This window comes from Petromyzon marinus, chromosome 17, assembly GCF_048934315.1.
Source record: "Petromyzon marinus isolate PM22_M1 ecotype Great Lakes invasive population chromosome 17, UKy_Petmar_22M1.pri1.0, whole genome shotgun sequence".
NCBI lineage: Eukaryota > Metazoa > Chordata > Hyperoartia > Petromyzontiformes > Petromyzontidae > Petromyzon > Petromyzon marinus.
Window position 1 is genome coordinate 6,696,078 of NC_133683.1, and position 7,791 is coordinate 6,703,868.

Sequence of the window (7,791 nt, forward strand, 5' to 3'; positions counted from 1 at the left end):
ACGTTTGCCGTTGCTGGGTAAAACAGGTAAACGCCCCCTTTTGAATCAGTCTGAGACTGCGTCTGCTCGGTCATTAGCTCAAAGCTAACCCTTCGACGAAGAAGATGGCGAAAAGAAAAAAAGACGACGAGTATCGTACATTTCAGGACGAATGGACCGAAGAATTCGCCTTTGTGGAGAGAGCGGGTTCTGCGGTGTGTCTAATTTGCAATGACAAAATTACATCGTTGAAACGGTCGAATGTAAAGCGACACTTCGACACGCGCCACGCTACCTTTGCATCAAAATACCCTGCGGGAGACAGCAGAAAGAAAGCGTGCCAAGAGCTTCTGAGCAGGGTGCAAGCTAGCCAGCAGCAACTCCGCGTATGGACCCGGCAAGGTGACTATAATTCGGCTAGCTTTGCTGGTTCTTTAGCAATAGTGAGGAACGGAAAACCATTCACAGATGGCGAGTATGCTAAAACGTTCATGCTGGATGTAGCCAATGAACTTTTTGATGATCTTCCGAACAAAGACAAGATAATCAAACGGATACAAGACATGCCTCTGTCGGCAAGAACTGTTCATGATCGTACCATCGTGATGGCAAACAAAGTGGAGGAAACGCAAGTGAAGGACATAAATGCAGCGCCGTTCTTTTCTCTGGCTTTGGATGAGTCAACAGACGTGAGCCATTTGTCGCAGTTCAGCGTGATTGCAAGATATGCTGTTGGTGACACACTGCGCGAAGAAAGTCTTGCTGTTCTGCCATTAAAAGGGTCCACAAGAGGTGAGGATTTATTCAAGTCTTTCATGGAGTTTGCTCAAGAAAAAAGTCTACCTATGGATAAACTTCTCTCAGTGTGTACTGATGGTGCTCCGTGTATGGTGGGGAAAAACAAAGGATTTGTGGCACTTCTCCGTGAACATGAAAATAGACCCATCCTAAGTTTCCATTGCATTATACACCAGGAGGCACTTTGTGCTCAGATGTGTGACAGGCAGTTTGGCGAAGTGATGTCGCTGGTCATTCGTGTGATCAACTTTATTGTTGCCCGAGCCTTAAATGATCGCCAGTTTAAAACACTGCTGGATGAAGTTGTAAATAACTATCCTGGTCTGCTTTTGCACAGCAATGTGCGTTGGTTGTCAAGAGGGAAGGTGCTTAGCCGTTTTGCGGCTTGCCTGAACGAAATCCGGACTTTCCTTGAAATGAAAGGCGTCGGGCATCCTGAGCTAGCCGACACCGAGTGGCTCCTCAAGTTTTACTATCTCGTAGATCTGACTGAACATCTGAACCAGCTCAACGTGAAAATGCAAGGCATTGGAAATACAGTGTTATCCCTTCAACAAGCTGTATTTGCTTTTGAAAACAAGCTGGAGCTTTTCGTCACGGATCTTGAAACAGGTCGTTTACTACATTTTGAAAAACTGAGCCAATTTAAAGATGCATGCACAGCAAGTGAGCCCATTCAAAACCTTGATCTCCACCAGCTAGCTGGCTGCACATCCAGTCTCCTACAGTCCTTCAAAGCACGCTTTGGAGAATTTCGTGAGCACACTCGTCTTTTTAAGTTCATCACCCATCCAAACGAGTGTTCACTGAACACAGCCGACCTGAATTACATCCCTGGTGTCTCCGTCAGAGATTTTGAAGCAGAAGTGGCTGACCTGAAGGCCTCAGACATGTGGGTGAATAAGTTCAAGTCACTGAATGAAGATTTGGAAAGAATCACACGACAGAAAGCGGAGTTGGCGAGCAAGCACATGTGGACAGAAATGAAAAAACTCCAACCCGAAGACCAGCTGATTCTCAAAACTTGGAACGCGCTTCCTGTCACATACCACACACTGCAGCGTGTGAGTATTGCTGTATTGACCATGTTTGGATCTACGTATGCATGTGAGCAGTCATTCTCACATCTTAAAAACATCAAGTCCAACCTACGATCACGTTTAACGGATGAAAGCCTCAACGCTTGCATGAAGCTTAACCTCACCAAGTACCAACCCGACTACAAAGACATCAGCAAATCCATGCAGCACCAGAAGTCGCATTAATGGTGAGTGTTATAACAACATTATTTAAAAGAATAAATTCAGAGGCTTATTATACTGACATTTAGTTGAATTCACTTTTAAAATATATTATATGGCTCTCACTGAAATAAATTTCCAAATTTTTTGCTTTCATGGCTCTCTTAGTCAAAAAGGTTCCCGACCCCTGAGCTAAACGATACGCATGGAGCTGCATCTCACAATGCAGTGCACGAAAACTGATTAAATAATACAGATTTAAGTTTGCAAATTAACACAAAATTCGTTCTCAATTTTAGTTTTCCAAATGCGCTATCGGCGTAATGTCAAGAGACAAATAAATCATCCATTCGTAAATCTCGCATAGCCGTGCAGGCCCTGTGTCATAAAATGCGGTGGGTGGCCTTTTATCTTGTACACAATAGGAGCCAACACTTTCACATTAGCTGTGTTATGAGAATGTGCGGCGCACGAGAGTCAAGCTGAAATTGTTATTCTCAGAGATGGAATTAGGAAAATGAAGTGCAAAACCCAAGTTTAATGAGACTGTAATTTTGTGCAGTCGCTGGTGACGGGGCTCGGACGATCGACTTGATAAGACTTGAGACCTCGGTTTCAACCCAAGCAGTCAAAATCCAGATTCAAGCCCAGAATCTCATTATTGCCAACGCACCGCTTTGATCTCTGAACCACCCGTCCACTTTGCATATATAGTGTTATCATATATTTTATCTGAATGTCACCGCTGTACACTCAATTTTAACGGTGATTTTCAATATCTACCTTTGGGATGTTTGCCAAATTCACAGATATTTTTTAAGAGTGACAAGAGAAAACCCATGCATCTTACGTGACACTTTGTTGTGCTCTGCATTGGCAGTGATTGAATAACGCTTAAACGTATTTGAGTTATCGACAAATGAGTTTTAAGTTGGTAATAATAAACTAATATTACCGCGCACAATTTTGGAAACAAACTTAACATTGAGCGCCACTCGGAGGCGATAAGTACACTCAAACTTTGCACGGGCAGTGTCGTACACCTACTTGCTGTACTGCCTCTTACCAGCTGGAGGCGGGTGGGCTCACGCACGCCACGTACGCACCTGTGCGTTGCGATGGAGGATGTCCAAGAAGGAGCCGAGGCCCAGGCTGGGGAGGTTGCGCGAGTCAAAAGCTCGGCAAGCTGCTTCTCCACGCGTGACAGCGCGGGTAGGCACAGGGGCTCTGCCATCTTACTTGCGTGGCTCAGCAGACGGACCAGATGCTTGGCTACCGCCTCTGCGAAGGAGACAAGCAATGCCATTGCAGGAGAGGACAACGATGCTGTAACTCGCTCCAATAGGCTCAACAACTGCAACTCTCTCTCTGCCCTCCCACCCCCCACGTCTCATCTACGGCCTCCCGATAAGTTTCATCATCACTCTCCAGATGACTCAAAAAACAAGTTTAACACGAAGGCCTTCGCGACCAATATTACCCATAATAGAGATTTTTGGGTTAGGTCACATAAATAGTGCATATTAAAGCGTATTATTGAGTGCATGTTTACATGATCTAACCCAAAAATCTAGATGGACTAAAAAAACCACTGGCAGACTTCTCGCACCCGTATGCAAGACGATATCGCCCCAATATTCGAATTGTTCAACTATCCCCCGAACCAGTCCAGGATTAATTTCAAGATCACACTCAGCATTCTGAAGGTCCTCCGTGGTCTGACCCCCTATGTACAATACAAGAAACTACATTTTATTCAGATTGTGCTTTCGATATCGTGTAATGAGACGGAGTATCCACTCGGATCTCTCACGGAGCAGCGGAACCCGTCCTATTGGAGAATGGCCCGCAGAAGAGAACATCACAAAGCTACCTCTGACATTGCTTCTAGTGACCTCTGGTCCACAGAGTAAAGGGAAGCACATTCCCACCCACTCTGTTGAGCCGATATTGGACTTGGTCAAATTAAGTGCATAGCCATTTATTTAGTATGTCTTGGGTTTTTTTGACAGTCATTAATGACCGAGCTGAGACCATCAACTGGCTGCACTTGACAAAAGCAAGTTTAATCACAGGTGGTTACCCAGATTCGAACCCAGGATCTCAGCGTTTCCAGTTCAATGCTAATAATCTCTCTCAGCCACCCGGGTCATCTCGACGTAAATTTGACAAACTGATGCGTCGTGATATGCCAAACTCTTACTAATGCATTAGTAATAATCGAGACGAGATGTGAAATAAGGTGTTTAGAGAAGCTACGACAATTCAGCGCGCGTGCAATCCAGTAGACTCTTGATTATCCGTGTGCGGTTTATCTGATTTGCGGATTAACCACGCACATGAGATTTTTACTTATTAATAACTCATGGATTTTCCCTTAGGCCCAAATTAATAATCTAAAAATAGTTATACATTGTAATTCTTGGAAATGTTTGTTACAAGTCACGTGCTTATATCGAGCAAATATGTGCGCCCATGAATCCGAAATCTACGTGATCACTTCGACAGTACAGTAGTTGCATATCTTTACAACAGTGGGTGGAGTTTGATTGATGGTGATTGGCGTGGCTCTGCTATCCACTTAGAGGGCCGAGTCTTCTGCTCGGGAGCAGGAACGTTTTATCACCGACCACGTGCATCGATCGGTTGATCGTTAGTTTGTGGCATAGAGATCCACAGAAAATAGATATCTTTGGATCATCCGAGATTTTTTATCATCCGCAGCCATCTTCCCCGTAATTAGCGCGGATAATCGAGAGTCTACTGTATGTGAAAATTTGTCTCCTTACTCCCCGGAAGAAGCGGCGGTCTGGTGTCGGGAGTGCTGATGTTGCCGAGAAACGCGGCCGGTTTCTCCTTGACCACGAGGTCGCGAGGAGTCTCGAGGGAGCCACAGCACAGAGCCAACTGAAACAGCTTCCCGGCCAGCGTGTCCCCTTTCACCTGCCCCAGGAAGTCCTGCACACACTGTTGGTGGAAACAATAAAGGACCCAAACCACTTGCAGCCATATCACACTGTTGGGACAAATAGAGGGTGACACATGCATAGATGTCCGACCAATTTCAATGCCCCCCCTTACTTTTGTCTCAACGTGTGACTGAATTTTGTGAAAGCGATGGCCCTAAATATTATAGAGGAGAGTTAATTCAGTGGTAGAGAAAGTTTTTTGATAATGGTGGAAGTATCCACAGACTTGAAACGTTTGGCGATTATCACTCATTAAATAATTCCGAGGACAAATGTATTATGGAAAATCTTTGACAAATGTACGCAAATGCATGAACTTTCTCGCACGGTAATTTTGTTGCATTAAGTCCAGACGCCATGGCCCCCACCTTCTTCAGCTTATTCACAAAGATGTCATCGGCGTTCTGGAAGACCTGCAGCACCATCTCGGTCGCCGGCTGTGTCGTGAACTGTAGGCGAAGATCGGCGCTCGTCCCTGGCAAGGGGAACGACTCCAACAGGTATTTCTTGATCTTGTGTGGCCGGCCCTCCACCTCCTGCTTGATGTCACACTCAATGCGAGCCAGCCCACGGTCCATCGCCTCCCGCTCGCCTTTCTGGGCCTTGCCGATCACCTAAACAAACAACACAATGTTAGCAACTGTGGCGGCCACAGGTGCAGGGCAGTGCTGTAGTTGCGATGATGGAACACGTGATGGACGAGTGGTTCAACAGCGAATGCAAGGTGTGCTGCTAATGCACGATTGCAATCGAGAGATGGGATTGGTGGATCATCCTAGCAGCAGTGGCTTTTGGCAAGCCATCGAACAAAGACAGTTACCCCATCACTCGCTTTCAGATGGGCTTCTGCGGCCAACTGGAATGCTCTTCCTTCCGATATTAGGAAGCCATTGGAGCTATGCACTTTTAAATCTAGATTGAAAACAATTTCTTTAGAACTGCTTTTTGTGTTCAGTTTGTTGCCCTCCACACCTCCGATTAGCACAGTTGGCTACGTACAGTGCGAAAGAAGTTCAACATATATACTTGTGGTTTTACCCAATCCAGTAATTTCTGAGTACTTGTTTAGATTTGCAAATTTTGATTCTGACGCCGGCACACATGTCCTCCTCATTCATTAATAACAACACGGGATTTTTTTTTACATTATTTGTGAAGCATATAGAAATGCAGTTTTGGATAATACACCCGCAATATTAACTAGGGCGACTCCTGGGATCGAATCGCGAACCTCTGAAACAAGCGACAAATGCACAAAGACTCGGGAAAGAATATTTCTGTAAGGAACGGTACAGTGAAATAGGCCTCAGCCTTCAATACGATATATATTAACATGATGTACTTACACGAGCAGTTACTTCAGTGCTCTTGTCGCAGCACTGCACTCCCAAAACTGAAGTCGTGTTGGAAGTCTGTCTCAGACTGCATGACAAAAGGATACACCACATTCACTTGACAGGGAGACAGGTGTGAAACTTGTGTGCCTGAGCAACTGAGGATAGCTCAGCATTGTGGCCGTGTAAGGCAAACGCAGGGGCGGGGGAATATTGGTAAAAGGCTGATGCAGTGTCACTCTCAGGTGTGAACACAGCGACACGTACGTTGTGGCTGTGTGTCAGCAATTCCAGAACGCATTTAATTCAGAAAGTAAACCCCCTCAAGGGCAACAACAATACATACTTGAGGCAATCTTGATTTGAAGCTTTCTCGACTGCAGGAATCCACACTCTTTGGTTCTTTCGGTAAAGTCACGTAAAATCGAGGAGGAGGCCGCTTTCCTACCTGACAGTTACACGCTAATTTCTCACGTTAACATCACTAGCCCTGGACACTTCTTTATGACCCATGGGCTACACACATTTCAAACCATTTAAAACAGTCTGCCTCAGTAGCACACCAAGGCTTTATCACCTGATGACGGACGCTTGTGTCGCACCCGAAACGTCGTGATTTATTTTATTTTATACCTACGTGACTTTACCGAAAGAACCAAAGAGTATAACTTGAGGCATCCAATAATAATACAATTCGCAGTCAACAAGCGACGCAATGCATACACACGTACACACACACACACACGCTCGTACACGCAGGCACGGCACGTAGGGAAATGCCCAGAGGTATGCTGGTGATACGGATGCCCAGATCGTGAATATCCGGAGCCCCGTATCGTTCCATGAGATGCTTCAGCAAGTCCGGCACCTTGAAGCGTGCCATCACTCCTTTGCCTCGGGAGCTGCGGCTCTTGGCCACGAAGGTCCTAAACTCTGCCGCAAACAACAACAACACGAGCGGGTTACGCAGAGCGCATGCTAGGGGAGCAACGACGACGCATTGATTCGGACGTGATCATTCATCCTGAAGATCGCGATATGCACACCGGATCGCGTGCGTAAGAATTTATGTTTTAGATTTGTATGCGTTGCGTGTCATTGTTTCACATTGTCCAACACCCACCCACTCCAGTCACTAGAGCCGGCTGTGTTCACGTTTTAAAACAAGGCGTTGAATCTAGAATTTATTCACGAGCCCTCAATCGCGATAATCGATTGATTCGCGACATGGGTGGCTGGGGTGGCGCGTATCGCTTCTGTTTATGTCTGCAAGGAATCACTTGCTGAGCCTTCGTATCATTTCAAATACCAAACAAATTCATGCATCAGTAGCACTGGGGCCTTGAAAAAGGGAAAAAAAAATCCGATAAGCGACGTTTCGGGCAATGACCCTTCTTCATATTGCATAGAAAGGCCAGAGAGATTGAGTGAACAATAAGAATTGGAAACTGCACTTCACAGCGATTACCG

The 7,791-nt window shown here is 45.7% G+C and overlaps 1 long non-coding RNA gene across 1 annotated transcript in view; it reads right to left on the reverse strand.

Moving 5' to 3' along the window:
- Positions 1 to 7,248, reverse strand: part of LOC142924802 (uncharacterized) — a 410,191-nt gene extending 402,943 nt beyond the window's left edge. Inside the window, exon 1 of the long non-coding RNA XR_012941871.1 lies at positions 7,075 to 7,248. This is a non-coding gene — a long non-coding RNA (uncharacterized LOC142924802). The remainder of the gene's footprint in view (positions 1 to 7,074) is intronic.
- Positions 7,249 to 7,791: the final 543 nt, after the last annotated feature.